The sequence below is a fragment of the Cyprinus carpio genome, chromosome A5 (genome assembly GCF_018340385.1).
Source record: "Cyprinus carpio isolate SPL01 chromosome A5, ASM1834038v1, whole genome shotgun sequence".
Taxonomy (NCBI): Eukaryota; Metazoa; Chordata; class Actinopteri; order Cypriniformes; family Cyprinidae; genus Cyprinus; species Cyprinus carpio.
Genome location: NC_056576.1, coordinates 1,149,648 through 1,170,407, shown reverse-complemented (window position 1 = coordinate 1,170,407; position 20,760 = coordinate 1,149,648). Strand labels below are relative to the sequence as shown.

Below are 20,760 nucleotides of genomic sequence, written 5' to 3'. Positions count from 1 at the left end.
CAATTAGTGGATCACAGCATCAAAGTACAAACCTCCTATTTCCAAATTTATGAGGTGAAAGCCACTGTATCAATGTTATAAATGAAAAAAAAAAAAAAAAAAAAAAAACTGAGCAACGATTAAAACTATGATACTATTAATGTGAGTTAAGGTTGAGCTCTTCAATATATCTGTAGTAAAAATAAAAAAATAAATAAATAAAAACATTCCACAGACTGGGTAAATTGTTTCCTTAGTAAATCATTTTGGGACCCCGTTCATCTTAGAGGAAAATCACTGAAAACATAAAAAACAAGTTTCCATAAAGGACAAGGTTACAGACAGTGCAACATAATATCACAGCAGGCAACAATGCAGGTGAAACAAAGGCAAACCTGCTGATGTAGAAATCTAGGGATTTAAGAAGCAAAAAAAAACACCAGACTTCACAGGAGATTTCAGTGCTTTCTAATACAAAATCAGTCAATGACGCAAAGTCCTCAACACACTAACTAATTGGCCTGGGATCTATGCGAGATGTAACATCAGATCTATAATAAAAACAAAAAAACATTATTCAAACAATTTGTCTCCTCACGCATCACCCGGGTGCCATTTTTGGAGAATATCGCCTGGAAACTATATGTTGTTCATGTGTCGCTTGCTGCACGCCTTCACGCTGAATCTGTTTCCCTACGTTGTTTGTTGATTTGATCTTAAAACGAAACGCGTATCAGCGTCCACCGCACTGACACAGAACAGCATACGTCCAATCTGACATAGTCTCCAAAATGGCGAACAGCATTTTTTTTGTGCCCAAAAAAGTGACTCTCGTAGCTTCGTATAATCGCGGATGAACTCTCAGATTCCATCAAAAATATGTTAATTTGTGTTCCGAAGATGAATGAAGGTCTTATGGGTTTGAAACGACATGAGGGTGAGTAATTAATGACAGAATTTTCATTTTTGGGTGAACTAACCCTTTAAGCTTCAACAACTCTTTCAGTCTTTATTTAAAAAAATACATTTGAATTGTTTGATTATAAATATAGTGAGGTGACAGAGACTATTGAGTAGATGAGTTTACCTGTTGGTTGTGATGTTTTTTAGACAATTAAGCTTTTACTTTTTTATTTTATTTTAGATTTTACTGTTTTATTTTATGTTTGAGATTTTGTTTGTGAAAGTTTTTTTTGGTTGTGTTAATTACAGATCTTCTTTTCAGGTATTAAAAAGATTTGCCCTTTTTTTGGAACCAGATATGATAAAATGACTCGTTTTCAAGTTTCATACTACAAAAATACATAATCTCTGCATTTCAGATATGATAAGATTTCTGGTTTTTGGGTTTAGTTATGATAAATATAGCACTGGTTAAATAGGTGAACAGCTGTATGAAACAGCTGCTTTGTGTACCGTCATATCTCCTCTATTCTATTAGTAACACTTTTACTGTCAGAGACTAAAAAGTAGTAAAGGAATCAGCCATATTTATGGATTTATTCATCATAACAGCACCTTTTTCCAAAGCAATGGGATGTGGTGCAGGAGAGCATCAGTCTGTGAGAATGAAAGAGACAGTCTACGAATGGCCATTCCTGAGCTCAGACGCTACAGCCGCTCGGCACGTTAAATAGCCAAAGCAAACGTTCCCGGCCAGATTTCAGATGCCCAATAATCCCAGCAAATGCTCTTTTGAAAATCACTTCAATAGGGGCGTTATTTAAGATGCCCAATAATCCCAGCAAATGCTCTTTTGAAAATCACTTCAATAAAAATCTGTTGGATTTAGTATTGTGTGTGTGTCGCTCTCGTGAAGGTTTGTGTGTGGATCTGTTCAGGTGCTGCATGTCAGAATGCCACATTCTGCTGCAGGTTACACAAAGATCATATATGCTTTTTTTTTGTGTTATTTTATGTTTGACCCATTTAATGTTAACATTGGAATTATTCATAGTTCATAAAGGCTCTATAATACAGAAGATTATCAGTACACACTGTTACAGGACAATATGACAGTCAAAAGAGCTAAATTCATGAATAAGTGTTGATTTTGGGTTTATTCTTTTTTAGTAAAGTATGACAGTCAAAAGAGCTAAATTCATGAATAGAGCCTAAGCATGATCTTCTGTCATGATCCATCATCTCCTATTGATAGTTTTTGTTTTTATTTTATAGTTATAAATATAATATTGATTTATATTATTTTGTTTTGTTTTATTTTACCAAAATCAGTGCAATAATCATCCTTCTGTTTGCCTCTGTTAAATAGTTAAATCTTTGTGAATTTGTACAAATCAGTGCCATTAGATTTGCAGCTGCTCCCACTTTTTCAGTGCAATAATCATCCTTCTCTTATTATTATTACATGATACTATTATAACAGGCTGTAAAGATTCGTCATCTTGTAGTTGTATTTTTCGTACGGGGGGGGGGGGGGGTGATGTGAAGAAAGTTGTACTTATTAACTAATCCTAACACCACTTATTAAGCTAATTATAAACAGTAGATGGCACATTTTGTATTTTTGTGGAAGTTTTGCTTTTTAGTTTTAGAATGAAAAGAATGATTTGTGTTTTTTTTTGTATTGTAAATTTCCACAATTGTGAGCGTGTTTCTGGAATTCAAACTCTCAATCACTTATTGCACTTGAGCTATATAATACACCACACACGTATAGACATCATGTCTAACACAGCTAAGGAAAAGGCGTAACACTGCACAATGGCCTAACACACTCAAAACTCAAATTGCAAAAACAAGGACACACAGGATACAAAAAAGTCCATATTTACTCAAAAATGGGTGGGCTACAGTAGACGGGACACTAATCATTCTACGACAAGAGGGGAATCCTAATCGACTTTTCAGCATATCAAAACTGGGGAAATTGTATCAAATTCCATAATCACTACAAATTCGTGCCTGGATAAAATGTTGGGACATCCGAGGAAAAAAAGGGGCAAAACCAAAAAACATTTTTTCTTCTCAAAATTCCATTACCCACAAAATCATTTTATTGTCACTGGAGCGCTCTAGGGTTTTTTCAATCACTCTGCTTTTCGAAGCGAGAGGATGTTTAGAAGGCGGGGATCTGGGATCGAGGTGGTCGATTTCTCATCCCAGAGTTCCAGGTACAACCACTTCATCCAGTATGCTCCCCACTTTGGTCCCCACATGAAGTAAACAGCCATGATGAAGCACAGTCGGCAGCAACCTGCTTTCTCAGGGTCACCTCAAAATTTTTTTTTCTGCAGAATGTACAGGCAACGAGAGGGCTTAAAAGGGTCACGCTGAAAGCCAGCCAGGAAGAAGAACGGGCTACGCCATTGCGTCCCCCCCCCACCCGAACATCGTGGTGGAGGATGTAAAAAGAAAACCGCCTCAGGAACAAGGACAGAAAAAAAAAAAAACCCCCCCCCCAAAGGGTTTTACACAAAAAAGCCAACCAGCAAGGCGGGCTGCCACTCAGGAGGATGAGCACGAAAGCGGAGGAAGAAGCTGTGACACGGATTTTATGGGCTGAAAGTGAAAAGGGCCAGGGTTAGAGGGCTAAGGAGAGAGAGAGAGAACCGGAAGGGGAAGAAAGACACAGAGGACAGACAGAAATAGAAGGCTAAAAGGAGAAGAGTAGGGAGAGAGATGAAGGAGGTTTTAAGGACATGATTTTTTTTGCATCACACACAAAACAGTGGAGATGTGCTATTTCAGTCACTGACACATTATAAATGCAACAAATAATTTTGATCCAGACTCTAAGCAGTCAATGCCCATAAACATCAAGCAGATCCACCCACAGTTCTTATAAGGTGTCAACAAGAATCGCACTCCCTAAACAAAACCTCCGTTCGTTTTTGAATCGAACTCCATAACATTGACAACCTCTCTTGTTTTTTATTATATTGTTTATTATATGAGTTCAGGAGCAAACCCTCTAAAAAGCAATCTGAACTATTCTTCGAAAAAATTAGCCTTTATATCAGCTCCAGTATATGTATTACTTTAATGCAATGAGAAGAAATTATTCATGACATTTAAAGTGAATTTAGTGAACATTAAAACACAGGCGCCGAATAAAAATGCTAATTTTAAAGGACATTTTAGATGGCTTTATATATATATAAATTGAAGACTGCAAAAAAGGTTATATGCAAACATATAAATTAGTGTGTATATCATAAAAAACATGCATAGGTCAGCAGAAGAAAATCACCTTTTAAAATATTATAATGTTTCTCGACGATCTATATAATGTAATCTATATAAATTAGGAACAGATTTAGATTTATTTATTTAATTAGTTATTTTAGATTACACCTGGCATTGTGACATCATTAGCATATCCCTTTCCCTTTTTCATTGTGTTTTTGTAATTATTATTCTCAGTGATTATTCATTTATTTTTTTACATTAAAAATATTATTATATTATTATAAAGTTACAACCAACAGTATTAATTAAACAATAACATTAATCTGCCTTACAGTGAATAAGATTGAGATCTTTTCCATTATAGCAAAGATAGGATAAATAAGCTCCATTTTCTTATTTTCTCAAAATTGGACATAGTACTCATACAGTACAGCAATACAACAGCTCATTAATGGTACACAGTCTCATTAATGTACACTAGGCCACGACTTGAGTTTGACTCCTAACCCTAAGGTTGTGGGTTCGAGTCTCGGGCCGGCAATGCCATTGATGAGGTGCCCTTGAGCATCATTAATGCATGCGCAGAGGTAACTGTATTTACTACTGCATTTGCTCTGAGCAAGGCACTGAACCCCTACTGCTCCCTGCAGCATAAATGGCTGCCCACTGCTCCAGAGTGTGTTCGTTACAGTATGTGTGTTGTATTCACTGCTGTGTGTGTGCACTTTGGATGGGTTAAATAGAGAGCATGAATTCTGAGTATGGGTTACCATACTTGGCTGTATATCACGCCACTTTACATATCATTCAAATAGTTAGCAAAGTTCATTAAAATTGCACACACTCACTCATTTATTTTATATTAAAATAAATAAATTATGAAAATGTAATAATTTTGTTGTTTTTAAGGCCATTTAATGCCTATAATTAAAAGAGCAATAATTTTTAAAATTATATATTTAATTATTATACATTTACTGGAAAAAACACGTATTCACTGGAGTTATTATAAAGCGTTACCGATAAAATAAATAAATAAATAACCAAGTCTAAAATGTGGCACATCAGCTTGCCTAGCTGGCAATATCACAGCACTGACACTATCCAGACCCACTTCGACCAAGATCAGTCAGAAGGGATGCCTGCCATACAGTATGCCCAGATAGCAGCTCTTCAGGTTTGGCATAGTTGTTACTTATCACAAGATATCAGCATGCTGGTGATCTCTCTTCAGGCTTCCAAGCTTAGAGCATCTGCAAACAAAGACATTTTTTTAACCGTATGAGAAACGGAATGATCTTATATGACCCTGTACAGCGCCCTGATGTTCTCCCTCTCCGAAGACACTGCTGAGGATTTTGCAGAAACCGCTGGCCGCTCTCCTGAAGCTGTTCTGGCTGTTGGAGTCTCTCTGCCGCGCTGCATCCAGGAGGACGAAAGCCAAAACACGCTTATAATCACGGCGTTTCGCTCCCTTCGTCCCAGGTAGACGACCTGACAATCGGCAATGTGCAATGGAGAAAATACTGTACCGCAGCGGACCGACAGTGCTTATATAGCCAGACCGAATCAATTTAGAGGTGTGATGTGCCGGAAAGAGGATGCCGTGGAGGGATTGAACAGGAAGCTGCAAGCGGGTAGAGTGTGTAGAAGAAACAACGCCGGAAGTACGTTTTTTTTTTTTTTTTTTTTTTTAGAGTAAAGTTCTTAATGAGAAATTTAATTATTTTTTTTGTGTTTTATGATGATGGCAATTTATAACGCTTGTTTCTGGAAGCAAGACTCCCACCCTTGGAATTGAAGATTTTCTCAAAAGGTTAAGATGAACAAATAAAATTAAACAAAATTAAAAGCTTCATAAAACAAGGAATTCAGAAAAGACTGTTTCTAAAAAAAAGGTTCCCAAACATGCATTATTAGTATAATTAATATTTCACAATATTATTTTTAATGTATTTTGATCAAATAAATGGTAGCATGAGAGACTTCTTTCAAAGACATGAAAATTATCACTGACCCCAAACTTTTGATCAAATAAATGGTAGCATGAGAGACTTCTTTCAAAGTTTTGAAGGTTGTGTATTAATGTAGTATTACACACACTATTATGATACATTTATTATATATGCAAAAATTTTTATCATGATTATTTTAAAGCATATATAGTTTATTAACAAAATAATACATATCTGAAAGTGATACTTAACAGAAAAATGAAAATTTGCTGTGATTTACTCATCCCAATTGTTCCAAACCAGGGTGATCTTGTTTCCCAGCATCCCTTTTCGTGTTCAGTGGAAGTAAATGGGTGAGTAAATGGTGACAGAATTACATTTTTCATTTCTCTACAAAGGCTGATTTACAAAGATATGGTTTACATATGTATTTTTTCTTGTTAATGAACAGGCACTCTTGAGTGTTTCTTTGTCCTCAGTTAGGTTTTGCAGAAGTACTTCAGCATGTTAGTTACACTGGGTTGCCTTTAGCAGCACTCTTTCTTGTCTCTGGTATTGAGGTTTTATGTGAGTGTTTGGATCGGATTTTTTAGGACCGTTTCTGCTGTCTCCACCTGTCAGTAAACTCTCTCTTTGCACATCAGCAGGAAGTTGTGAGAACATAAGGGTCCACATTTGTAGGGACATCTGATTGAGGGCAGGGATACCATTCTCTCTTCGTGGCTTTGACAGATCCAGAATTTAATTCCATGGTGGACTGAGCAGATGACGAAATCTTGCTGAGTTCAGGGTTATGAGAGGCAGAATTTCTGTTATAATTCAGTGCTGACTCACAGGGTTCTGTGCTGGTTGGTTAAAAGCCAACATGGAATGATCTTTCTGGCCAACATCTTCAGAAGATGTGTCAGCTGGGTGCGTAATTGAGCTGTGCAGAGTCTCCTACTTTGAGAAAACTGGAGATCAGCTCCATCTGAATGTGTTCAGGAAGGAGTTTGAATACTTCTGATCGACTCCTGGAGGAAGCCTGAACACAATGTTTTCTCGGGAACGTTGCTCATACAAGACTCTGTTGTGTCTATGCTTCTGGAATCTCCTTGTGAGTGCTCTGGAAACCAGGCCGCCTGGGAGATTTTGGAGTTTGAATTGGCGGGTGGCTGTGCTTGTAGGTCTTGGGTTGAGATGATATCCGCAGGTGTGTGTTTTTATGGGTTTCATGCTGATCCGTGTTTTATCTTCTTTATGTAAAACATCTGCCTGAGTGAACTGGGAATTTACAGCAGGCTCACAGATATCAGGTTCCACCTGGAGACAAGGCAAAAGATTACAAGTACTGCTAACTGCTGCCGTAAATGGCATAAAAAGCTAAATAACTAGTTGTCAAGTTTAGCAAGAATTCATTATAAATACAGCAAATAAATATAAAAACCGTACTGTTCAAGTTTTGGGAGATTTATTGTTAAAGACATACTTTTTATGTCAGCAAGGATTGTATTTACATCGATCACAAGTGGCAGTAAAGAACTGTATAAGGTTAAAAAAAACATTTCCTATTTTTAAATTAGAAAAATTTAATTTGCAACCCAAACCATATATATTAGCACAATAACCTCAGCCATCATGTGACACTACTGAATACGGGAGCAAGGGCTGCTGAAATTTCCAGCTTTGACACATTACAGAAAATAAATTTGCATTTTTAAAATAGAAACCATTATTGTAAACTCAGAATTGGGAAAACCATTATTTTAAACCGTAAAATTGTAAAATCTTTTTTTTTTTGCCAACCTTAACTCAACTTTTGAACCGTAGTGTTTATATTCATAAATATGAATAAATATGATTTTTATCAAAAGTATTAAAATATCTGCGTATTAGAATGTATGCGGAAATCAGAATTAAGGGAAAGCTATGTTAATTTTCACTATGTAACTTTTTCTGTGTTCAAAATTTGAGCACATCATAAATATTAAAATATCTGCGACTCAGAATGAAGGGAAAGCCCCATATGAATAAGTGATTATTTTTTGGCCTAATTGTAGCCCGTTCAGGTCGGTGACTCGGCGGCGTTAGCACATTGCCATGCTACCTTGGAATCGCCATAGGCCATAAACTTGGAGAAGTAGCTCCGGTTAGAATGTTCTTCTGCGGGATGCGTGCAGTTGTTTATTAACCGCTAGAGTGCCAAAATTTACATAGTGTTGCTTTAAAGCTCAGAGATGACTTTGGAAAAACAGAAAGCATAAGCTCACCTGTAAAATGGAGCCAGTGAGATTGGCTGATTCATTTTTTTTTTTGCATTTTAAATGCAGATTATGATGTTTTAATATAATTAATAACTCTAAAATAAGGAAAATCATACATACTGACCTGCTGTTGAGATGTCACTTGTGTTGTTGTAGGAAATTTCTGTGTAAAGAAAGAGGGGATGGAGCCTTTGCTAGAGCTTTAGCCTGCAGGTTACTAAAACACACACATTCAGCAGGGGTCAGATGGAACGCGCTCACGGTGGTCCACCATTTTATGAAAAATAGCTTCACTGACAGAGCCAGTAACTGAGGCACAGCCGCACTGCTTCCTATTAGCAAAAAAGAAAATGTGAATACCAAAAACTAACACAGTATAAACTCTAAAGAGTCCCATTTATATAACTGCTGTTGTTGTCAATGTTAAGTGAATTGTAGATGACCTGTGTACGAATATCATTAAAGCATGCAAAAACAGCACGTACCGCATGTGACTTGAGCCCCGTTGGTTGGGAAATAGGACAAACGGTCGGCTCTCCTCTCGACTGAACCCGATTGGTACTGTGTATCGGGCGAATCGTTGTCCTGATGTGTTGTGGCTGCATTCCATCTTTGTGCATCCTAGACACAATCAACACGAACAAACTATAAACATAGCCAACCAGGTTGTTTTTGATATTGTAAATAATGTATTCCACCTCTCAGTAAGGCTGGTGGATAGTTTCCTTTCCTCAGTATTTCTTTCTTTTTCAACTTCCTCTAGCGTGGAAATTTTCTTGACTGAGGTCCTCATAAGCTGAGAGGACTGAAACATATCCTTAAGCACACACAGATTATTTTTGGAGTATCATGCGGGAATATTTGCATTAAAAGATATGGCTTACATATATCACACCTCTGAACAATAATCTAATAAATGCCTTGGTACACTGAGCTGGACCCGCCAGGCATTGACTGGAGAGTCATCGATTCCACCGGCGAGGTTTTGAGATCTTTTTTAAGCAGTCACTTCACGCGAACTCCCTCACCCAGGTCAGGGCGCAGGGATATACACTGTAGATCTTCTCACACTGACCAACCCAAACCTTTAACCTTCTCACGTGTCGTGTACCCAATTCCCTATAAACCGAACATGTTTACAGACTCTAAACAATACGCGTAGCAATTCATGTGTTCATCTTACCAGTCACGTTGATTAGTCCTGTAGCTGCTCCATGAGCTCAGCGGTGCTGGAAGGCAGGAGGGGTAGGTTTGCTGGTTTGGTTAAAGGTTCCAGACACTAGTTTTGCTAAGATTTTGTTGTTAGCGATGCCAGCACAGCCGGTTAGTCCCAGCGTGCTGAAGATGGCCTGCCTCATCTCAGCTGCTATCACAGAGCCGACAGCCAGCCGGGCGTTCTCCTCATCAACAGCCATACCTAAAAATCAGCAAGATTTATTAAGACCAGAAACTTTAGCACTTCTCTCATTTTCCATGAAAAACTAAACAACACGAAAAGATTGCACTGAATTCATCCAGTTCTGAAACAGCACACTTTGAACTACTAGTGCTGATCTGTAACCAATGGATTTAAAACTGTTAGCATCTGTTTGAGGTGGTGCTCCAGCTCACTTTCATGTTTGTATATATGTCCATTGAAGGAGAGATCTGGAATACGGGTCTCCTTCAGTCTTCTCTCCACCATTTCTGTAACGTCCATGAAGTTTTCATCAAAGCCCAGCCTTTCCACTAGTGGGCAGTATGACATCACAATTCTTGTGAGGCAATAATTCAAACTCTGGTTTTAGTCAGTTCAACTTTGGATGTAAAAAAAAAGACCTTTTTTATGTTTTTTATTTATATCCTTGAAAGAGATCAACAAACTCATTAAATTGCTATTTAAAATTTACACTCGAAAGATTGGGGTCAGTAGGAATTTTTTAAGGTTTTTTTTTTTATCAACCTTGTATACTCACCCAACACTGCATTATATTTGGACATACAATACTACACAGCAAAAACTAATTTTGAAACAAATCCAATTAAACCAGAACTCTCTAGTCTATTTTTTAATTATTCCTTTTTTAAGTTTTTTTTTTCCCATACAGCAAAGCCTGCTTTTCACGATTTTTCACAGGTCGATCCTTCGAAATCATTCTCGATCTTGCTGATTTTGGGCCCATAAACATTTTAATTACTATTACTGTTGACACTAGTTTGTGGAAGTGTTTTATTTTATTTTTTTTATTATTGATACTTGCCTCACTAGAACAGCATTTATTTGAAATAGAATTTTATAATAATAATATAATATTATATAATAATATTGTAGAGTCCATTATTGAAATGGCTTTTTAATTTGGTTTTTTCTTGATTTTTGATAGTTTTAATTTATTTTTTTTGAATAAAAGTATTCATTTCGTCTTTTGAATGGTAGTGTATAAAATGCCAAAAAGTGTAAAATTATATCATTAAAATCTAATTATGGTAAGGTATATTCAATGTTTATTGATAATTATATATAACACATAATGATATCTAATGCACAACTACAATTTACAAGAACACCTATAATAAAAAAATATAACAAAAAATATAAGCTATGATTATACCAGTGACTTTGGTAGGACATCTCGGCCTGTATTAGTGAGATCTTCTCCTTTCCCTAGCATCCAGTTGTGGGCATTTTCTCCACTGCATCAGTCACTGAACTATCAATTTTTTCCCGCCGTGCTCTCTGCCACATAATTACAAACCGTCACAATTATGTGTACTTCTGCTGTATCCCTAAGAGACCACAGATATAGAGGGAGATGACATTACATTTATCAAAAGAATAGCAATGAGTTTTGGTTATTTTGATGTTTTGTTAGTGGTCATAATTTCTTTATTACCTGACTGATTAGAATGTGTATGGCTTGTATTGACTGTTTTGTAGAACTTGTATTAGTGTGTTTTTTATGTGTGTGTGTGTGTGTGTGTGTGTGTGTGTGTGTGTGTGGTGTGTGTGTGTGTGTGTGTGTGTGTGTGTTTGTTGTGTGTGTGTGTGTGTGTACAGGTGTGTGTATTGTCTAGACAACTGCGCCAGAACATACTGTATTTGTTGTAAAAGCTTTATACCTGTAGTGAAAGTTTATATTCTGTGGCGCTTTACAAGAGGAGTTTTGGTCCTGAGGGCTGGATTTTGGATCATCTCCACTTGTGCATGAAGTAGTCCAAGTCAAATAAAGTGTGCAGGATCACTCTCAGAGATATGAATGTAACTCTATCCAGTGGAACTCTCTCTTCTGAAAATTCCAAGTCACAAAAGCACAGTTACCGTAGATACAGTATACGCTTGACAGATGTCATGAGACACTGAGCTGTGCATGTAGACTAAGCAAACAGGAGCACTGTGAGTAAATATAATATTCATGCATTACTTTAGAGTAAAAAAACATATTTAAGCTCAAGTTCACCTTATAGTCGTCCAGAAGTTACTCTAAACCCCACCGTCTTCCAGCATGTCCGACTCTAAACTACGATCCCAGTCATTGTCTCCCCTCCTCGTCCGTAACCATATTTACTACAACGCTTTAGAGACAGATTTATGATAATACAAAATATATAAAATAACACTTTTAATCAACGACAGCAAAACATGTCGACACCCAAACTGAATAATATAAGCCCTACTGCACATAGGCAGAAGGTGGTGCTGACATCTTTGCTACCACCTATAGGTCTGGAGAGCAAAATACTCAACGATGTTAAATTACATATGTATAATACTTTGCATTTTATATATTTTAAAATTTACATTTAATGGAATGTTATGATACAGAAAAAAATTAATGCAAAATATAAAATAATTATATTTTAGTTTTATTCATGTAGGTATTACCTGTTATTAGGTTTTTTTTTTTTTAGATTAATTACAGTTGCTTAAATGGAATGATATAATGCGGGAATATATAAATGATAAAAAAATAAACATGTAATTAATTGTAATAAAATGTTTTGAACGTAGTTAAATAAATAAGCAAATGAAATACATCCAGTATTTAATACTCTTAATTTATTGAAGAATAAAACTGACAACATGTAAACTGTTACTTTGTATCCTGGGGGCTTTTATTTTCAGACAGGATGTGTTTTTTTTGTTGCAGTCTTCACACATGTAGTCGTGACTGCCTTTGGAAGTTCAGTTTTTATCTAAATAATTTATTTCTGGAGTCCAAATACATTCTCTCAGATATTTATCATGACGAGACACCAGTAACGGGTTATTACTCGCGTGACGTTGTGCGAAAGGAGGAAACGGTAGCACTTCCTCAGCAGAGGGACTCAGTGCGTCATAGCGCTGAAGAGCAGCCGTTACTCTCTCCGTGGCCTCCGGTCTTTTGAGTCATGTCGCTCGGAGAGCGATCGTCTAGCGTGCGGATCGCCGCCGGCGGATCCGCGGTGCTCGTGTGCGCGGCGGTCGCTGCAGATAAGCACGGCTACTTCGAGAACGATGCCGGTTGAGAGAGACCCTGGTTGCCGTGCACGCAGCGCAGCCTCCGGCATGGGCCCACTGCGAACGGATGGGATAAATAACCGGACAAGTAAGCCATAGGAAACCTATTTCTGATTGAGTACTGTTATATTTACATAGTATTTTAAGGTTTCTCGAGGATTTTATTGAAATATTATTTTAATAATATGGGATTTTAAAACCATTCTTGTATAGCTATGGCATCATGTCCAAAAACCATTTATGGTACGTTAGTGTTAGTCTGAGGTCTGATGCCTTGATCAGTGGTGATAATTAATTAATCACCCAGTTTAAGGTTTGATCCTACTACCTTTGGCTTCGATTTAAGGTCTTGAACCACTAAGCCGCACCACATTTGGCAGTGATTGAAATGGTGTCAGTGTCCTTTCATTGACTCAGGTAGATTTAGTCTTAAACCTGGTTAATTTCACTAATATAGTTTCTTTTACATAATGTGCTAAGCACTTCTGAAAGTGTCTGCCAGCTGACAGTTCCAGCTTCAGATATAGGCTCGACCCTTGTATTGTGTTCAAAATCTGGGACAGTTTTTTCATGGTGGGATTCAGTATTAACCAGATTAAATCAAATGAATCAGAAGTTATAAAACTGTGAATCTCTCACACATTTAAAAAAAATAAAAAATATGAGAAAATGTGATTTTTAAAACCTTAACATATGATATGTCAATATTATAAACAGTATTTTAGCTTTTTTTTTGAACAGATAAAAATATAAGAGTTAAATGTAGATAATGTTTCTTTGGAGATAATAACTTTTTTGATTGTAAATTTAATTAATGTTAATTTTAATTCCCTCTTCACCAATAAATTAGCCTTTAGAGGGTAGTAAAATACCTGAAAAATGATATTACTTTGGGTCTGTGTTGCTGCGTTTAACACTGAAATATGCAGGTCAAATTGACCCAAATATCATAACCATAAAAGAAAAATACATAATATGCATAATATTGTATGCACAATTAGCAATACTTTCTTAATGACCCTAAATGAGGGAGGAGTTACAAAACTTCTGGAAAACATCATAGGTCAACCAGCATTTCCATCCAATCAAAAATGGAAATAAGTAAAGGAAATTGCACAAAATGGAAATAAGTCAAGACTTTAACATTAATATAGGTTTGAGAAGATAGATGTTAACTTTGTAAATATCGAGTGGTTAAATGTCTCAAGATGATCCAGTGCCCTTGAAGAGTGTCTTCTTAAGCGTCTCGTTTCCTCAGTATAATCTCATTAAAGGGTTACTCCACCCCAAAATGAAAATTTGTCATTCACTTACACCACATTTAGTCTTTTCCAAAACCCGGAAGCTTCATTGCTTCGAACACAATTAATAATTATGGATCAAAAGTATGGAGGCTGTGCAGAATAGTCCACTGCCATCAGGTTACAACCAGTATGAGTCGCACAAAACTTTTGAAAACGAGAAACAAATAACACTATAACAACCCTATGTGTCCCCCAAATCTAGCTCAGCATGGATTGAACCGTATTTAGACTGGCATCTTTTGGACGTACTAAGCCACCTATTAACAATTCTTAATATGTCTCCCTCGTGCTTCAACGGGCTAGGCCTTGGGCTAATGTATATGACAAAATTTTATTGGGAGGCTAATCCCCTTTTTTCAATATTTATGTTTCGAACTGTAGACATCCACTTTGTCAGTCTGGCACTATGGGTTCATTGGGCCTACTTTGGGATGGCAGTTTTGAACATTTTTTTGACGTTTCAGACGTGACCCCTCGTCTATGGTGAATGGGAAGAGAAAGGAGAGTGCTGGTGACACTGGAAGTCCAGATGTGGAGAACAACAAACCCAAAGCCACACGCCACATTTTCCTGATCAGACACTCTCAGTACAACCTCAAGGGGGATGGAGATAAAGAGAGGATCCTGACACCTTTAGGTACTGATACCTCAGCATACATCAAATAACAGAAATGCTGAACCTAATCCATTAGGATGCTACATTAAGCCACCAAATAGATCACATGCTGATTTCTGTCTTCACTGCAGGACGTGAACAAGCGGAGTATACAGGACAGAGATTAGCAATGCTTGGACTGAAGTATGACGTTCTCATCCACTCCTCCATGACCAGAGCTGCAGAAACAGCCAACATCATCAGCAAATACCTGCCAGGTACGGCTCGCTCTGAAGAGCTATCTAGTACAACCTCAGCTAAACCTGATTTTCTTCTTTACTAATTCTAGACACTTGACGACTGAGCTAATACTTAATACCTGTATGACCAATAATGACTGAGGTCTCTTTTAAAGAACATTGCCCTAATGTATCACATGTGTTTCTTATTAACTAACATGAAAAAGGAATATACAGAAGAAACAATGCTTAAAGGGTTAGTCCACTCCTCATAAATGCAAAACGCACATCATCAGCATTTACAGATCTCTCAAGGCTATCTGTACTGTCCAGTCAAACCTATTTTTACCTATTAATTCTTAGACCTCTGAGATATATTGATACAATAATGACTGTAGTTACTTTTAAAAATCCACTTTCTTGTGAGAAGCTGGCATTGATAACTAAAAAAAATAATTAACACAAAGGTTGTAAAAAATAATCTTATTTAAATCTTATTAATTTATTTTTTAATTACTAACTGGTTTACATGAATAGCCATAGAACTGCTGGCTAAAAGAATGCTAATTTTTTGAGAAGGACCTGTATATAAGTATATGGCAACATTTTAGATGACATGAAGATTTCACAATTCTTGATTATTTCAATATTATAGCAAAAACTGATATTTTAAGTATTATATGAAAAAAAAAAAAATATATATATATAGATATATATATATATATATATATATAATAGATATATATATATATATATAGATACACATATATAAAAGGGCAAACAATAATGCAATTTAGTATAGTGGGCTTTCGGTGCACACGCTTTAGGCATTTAAAAATGTAAATTGAAACTGGAAAGGTCTAAAAATGCATGAAAAGGATAAACTTGAAAGACGATGGAGACGATAATCCAAAGTTTATCGTGTTTACCAGTATATTGCCCACCCCTAGAACTGACTGAAAACATACAATTCAGTCTGTTAGTTTTAGGCTTGAACAATTCCTGTATTGTGTACTAAAATAATTATTATGAATTGAAGTTCTATGTTTTACAATGTGGCCCCACTGTAGAGATCAGAATGGTTATTTTCTTCATGTGTGTGTTTGTAGGTGTGGAGCTTGTAAGCTGTGATTTACTGGCGAGAGGGTGCACCCATAGAGCCCGTCCCACCTGTCACCCACTGGAAACTGAGGCAGTGGTCAGTGCAAAGTCTTACTTAGCCAGTCTGAAGGCACTGTCTGTTAGTCCCACGTTTGTTGATTGGCTTTGTGTTGTTGAGTTTCTGTTGATGACGCAAGTCATAACAGAACAAACTGCTAAGGCGAACGAAACCCACAATGAAACCATCTCAAATCTCTTCAACAAGCATCAAATGGTTCTTGTTTTTCCGCTGGTCATCCTAAAGCTTGCTATCTGAAATGTTTGCTGGAGAATGTTGAGTTTGGTTTGGTGGTGAGTGGGCTGTGGAGTCCCTCCTCTCCTCACGTGGATGGTTGTGAAACTCTTGTGCTGGTTTCAGCAGTACCACGAGGACGGCGCACACGGATCGATTTGGGGGCAGCGTTCCGCCGCTACATCCCACCGAGCTGACCCCAAGCAGAAGGAGGACAGCTACGAGATTATCGTCTGTCATGCTAATGTCATCCGCTATTTTGTGTCAGGTTTGTGTTCACTTGCTACTCAGTGCAGTCTTTTTAATCTTCATTTTTGTGCTCTTTGAAGCTTTTAAAAAAACATTTTCTGCAGTCCATGAAAATCAAATGGAATCGTAAGTATGCTCTGATCACTTTGTGTTGTTATGTGTGTGGTTGCAAAAGTTCCATAGAAGCCTATTTCAGCCACATAAGGTCATTCATAATTATGACAAAGTCATAATAGTAAATTGAAATTAATATGAGATACTAAGTCATAATTATGTGATGAGATCATGAAGAAATATGACAAAAAGTAATAGTTGGGTCTTGGTCAAGAATGTGATATTTTGGCTTATATGACTTCTTTCTCATAATTAAGCATGTTCTCAACATATTTTTTCTTATGTGGTAGAAATGGGCTTCCATATTGAATATATGGAATTCATGAAAAAACTTTTTGCAACCTTTTATCAGTGATCAAACATCACTATTGCTGTTGCTCATACCTCTAATGCAAGATTTTAAGCTTTCTAGCTTTAGAATAGAAAAATGTATTTAAAATATTCGTATTATATAAATTTTCATTTATTAAAATTATTTGTATTAAATAATTTAGTTTCTTATATTGTGTGGTTACGACTAATTGCTAATAAATATATTTCTTGATTGCATTGTTATTTATTGTTTAGTTTTGTATTCATTCTTTTTAATAAATACTTCATTTAGATTATTAGTTACATTGTGTGGTTATGACTCTTAATTTTCTTGATTCTTGTACTAGTTTGCAATCGGTGTAACTTTTCAATATTTCAGCCATGTTGTAATCTGTTTGTTGACATGACTCGTCAGATTAATTATGCTCTTTCAAAGAAAGTGTTTGCCAAAGCATGAATATAATTGAAATGTGTGTTCCAGGGCTCTGCAGTTTCCTCCAGAGGGCTGGCTGAGGATGGGCCTGAACAACGGCAGCATCACCTGGCTGACGATTCGGCCCAGTGGCCGAGTGGCTCTCAGAGCGCTGGGAGACTCGGGCTTCATGCCTCCAGATAAACTCACCCGGACATGACGTTCTCAAGCTATAGACCATCATGCCTCATTACAGCCTAGAAACCGAAGGATCTTTTGAGATGGACCGCTGTTAATTAAGAGTTGCAAAGGGTCGGAAAATGTCCTTAAATGTTCTCCTGAAATATTCCGTTTAGATTCACAATATTCCAGAACACAGAATGTGATTTAATATTCACCAACACCTTTTGCTTGTTTAATAATGATCTTATATAGCTGCAATTTAAGAGAGGATTTCAGTGAAAAATTTATTTTGCAACTCTCCTATCTTTGCTGTGATGATCAGTTACTCCACAAGTGTCTTGAGTGTAATAATTTTGTATTTTTTTTTAAATCAAGCAAGTTAAGAATTATTGATATTTCTTCAATTAGACACTCCTATGCCAATGCTTTGTCTGGTCTACAACAGCCATGGAAAGATGGAATTAACCAGCAAGTGTACTTTGTTTATGATGAGGTGTATTTTTCCAGCAGCATTATGCAAACTCTGGAGGCCTTGTAGAGACAGTTGGTGTGTATTTGCACTGTTCACATGGAATTGTTTATGATTGTTTTAGAAGCAAAGAGATGAGAAAAAAAAGATGAGAATCTTGCCATTGAAAGGTCTAGGATGACTCTGTATTAATGTTTGTATATTGTTGTTTATGGCAGTAATAAAAAAAAAAAAAAAAAATCATTGAGTTGTTTAGTAGTGTCATTCGTTGTTTGATTCAGATAACGGATTAAAAAAATTTCCAGGTCATATTTTACCTGAAAAGAAAAAATAAATAAATACAATAATACTACTAAAAAGGCATCATGACTATTTTAGGACTATAAATTATTTTAGCACTGTGACTTTTGTGCCAAAAAAGGTACTTTTTAAACAAATATTAATGTAAATTTAAAAAAAAAAAAAAAAAACCTAATTTATTTTGGTGAAATATGGCCCAGACATTTCTTGGCTGTTTTTATAATGTTTACTTAGATATACTATTGTTTGGAAGTGTGGGGTGAGTAAGATTATTTTAACACTTTAACACATTAAATTGATCAAAAGTGACAGTAAAGACAATGTTAGGATTTAGATTTCAAATAAATGCTGTTCTTTTGAACTTATTCGAAGAATTCTGAAAAAAAAAAAATATCTAATTTTCAAAAAAATTCAAAAATAAATTTTAAGAAATCTTGCAGACTCTAAACTTCTGAACAGTCATGTAGACCATAGACAAAAAATACCTTATTGTTTACAAATAAAATAATAGGACAAATCAGAATGTGTTCTGTACCTCAACAAAATGTAAATTTGCTAGTTTTCCATAAAGACATTTTTCTTGTACAGTCAAAGTCAGTAAAGTTACAAGACTGTGCACTTTATTTATCGTTCGTCAATAGAACATCAAATACTTTCCTTTAACGTATACTGTAATAAAATAGGACTAGAAATGCATGCAACGTAAAGCCCAGGACAACAAAAATAAGTCAATTCTCAACAATAAAACTACAACTCATTTTCAATTCACCAGTGTTGGCACTACAAAGCCATCACTTTAACAAAAAGTAAGGCTGGCATTGATACAACACAAGCAATAACTAAACTGTAAACCTTTTTTTCTTCTCTTACAATCGTATTTAAGAGGTATTCGGACACTGCATATGCCAATGCTACCGTTACTGATTATTTTTATACTAGGGAAACAGAAAAAAAGGTCTATTCATCTTGTATGGGGTCAGTGCATCTGTCATACACTGAGAAGCCACAGGCCCTCCCTAACAGATCATAATCAAAGGCACTAAAGCTTTACAAAGCAAAGATCAACAGGCCAGCACTACACTGAGAATGATGGGCATCAAAGAAATAGATCAAATGATCTGAAAGTACCACAGAGGATGTTCTGGACTCAATTCGTTGAGATATTTCATCACATAAAACTGAGCTACCTGGAGCTTTTCTGCTTCTAGTCAAGTAGCTTTGATTCCAAAACGAATGGGGTGAATCTGGCAAATGGATCCATTTCAGAAGCCAGTGAGAATCGCATTGACATGATCTAGCGGTGAGACTGAAATATTGGCCATTTATGATAGGATGACAGACAATGATATTTTCCGAACACAACACTCCAGATCCACAATCATCAAGTCTTACAGCTATCATGACATTAACGTAACAAGACAGTACCGACTTGCCATCCACACTCACTATCACTCATCAACGTTGCATTACAAACTATACAGATTCACGTCTTTCCGCAAACCGAGTCTCATCTGTTATTCACGGTGAACTGTGTCAAAACTCAGAAAAGAATTAAAAAAAAGTGTAAACAAATGCATATTTAGAAATGATAAATCACATTTATTGAACTTAAAAATAAAAAGGAGAATATTCATACGTTATAGAACTCTTGCTTTTTTTCACCTAAGGCTGCTATTAACAAAGCATGAATAACACCTGCTTTTGAGATTCAGAAGTTGGTCTTTTCTTTTAGAAATTTAAGGCAGTTCTCCAATTAAAGAATAAAAATAACTTAAATGGCAGTCAGTTGACTTTTTTCTTTTTTTTACATTAAAAACCATTAAATACCCATTAAAATGAGCATTTTGTGCTACTGACAGTTGACTAGCAAAAATAATTCAATAATTTACTACTACGTTATTTTAATTTAGCACTGGGATTCTGTGTTTATATACTGACTAAATGACTGTGTTAAGTAGGAAACTGTTCATTTCCATTAAAGACTCAGAAGCATACACACACACACACACACAAACATAGATAAAGAACAAAACAAAAAGGTTAGAAAAAATCTATATGACCATCACAGATCAACACACTTGGTGTCATACACAGAAGTACCGAATATATATATATTTTTATATATTATGATTTGGGAACCCCCGGGAGATGTGCATATTACTTGAGCTGTGTTCTACGAACCTAGGAGCATACAAACTGGAGGACGGCCTGCTGCGAGATCCTATCTGCAGTTTGCAGGGCACTAGGAGCACAATTTGAGCATTTGATGGCTTCCGTTTTGACACTGTCCTCCTTGGCGACGTTCCATCCCATATTGAATTGTTACGCTTGTTATTTCAGTTACTAATCGGTAGAAATTGGGCTGGATGGGATGGACAGCGTTG

The 20,760-nt window shown here is 36.2% G+C and overlaps 2 pseudogenes; one reads left to right on the top strand and one right to left on the bottom strand.

The window, feature by feature from the left end:
* Positions 1-6,597: 6,597 nt before the first annotated feature.
* On the bottom strand, positions 6,598-10,296 carry LOC122145120 (annotated as a pseudogene).
* Positions 10,297-12,697: 2,401 nt separating this feature from the next.
* Positions 12,698-17,685, top strand: LOC122145119 (annotated as a pseudogene).
* Positions 17,686-20,760: the final 3,075 nt, after the last annotated feature.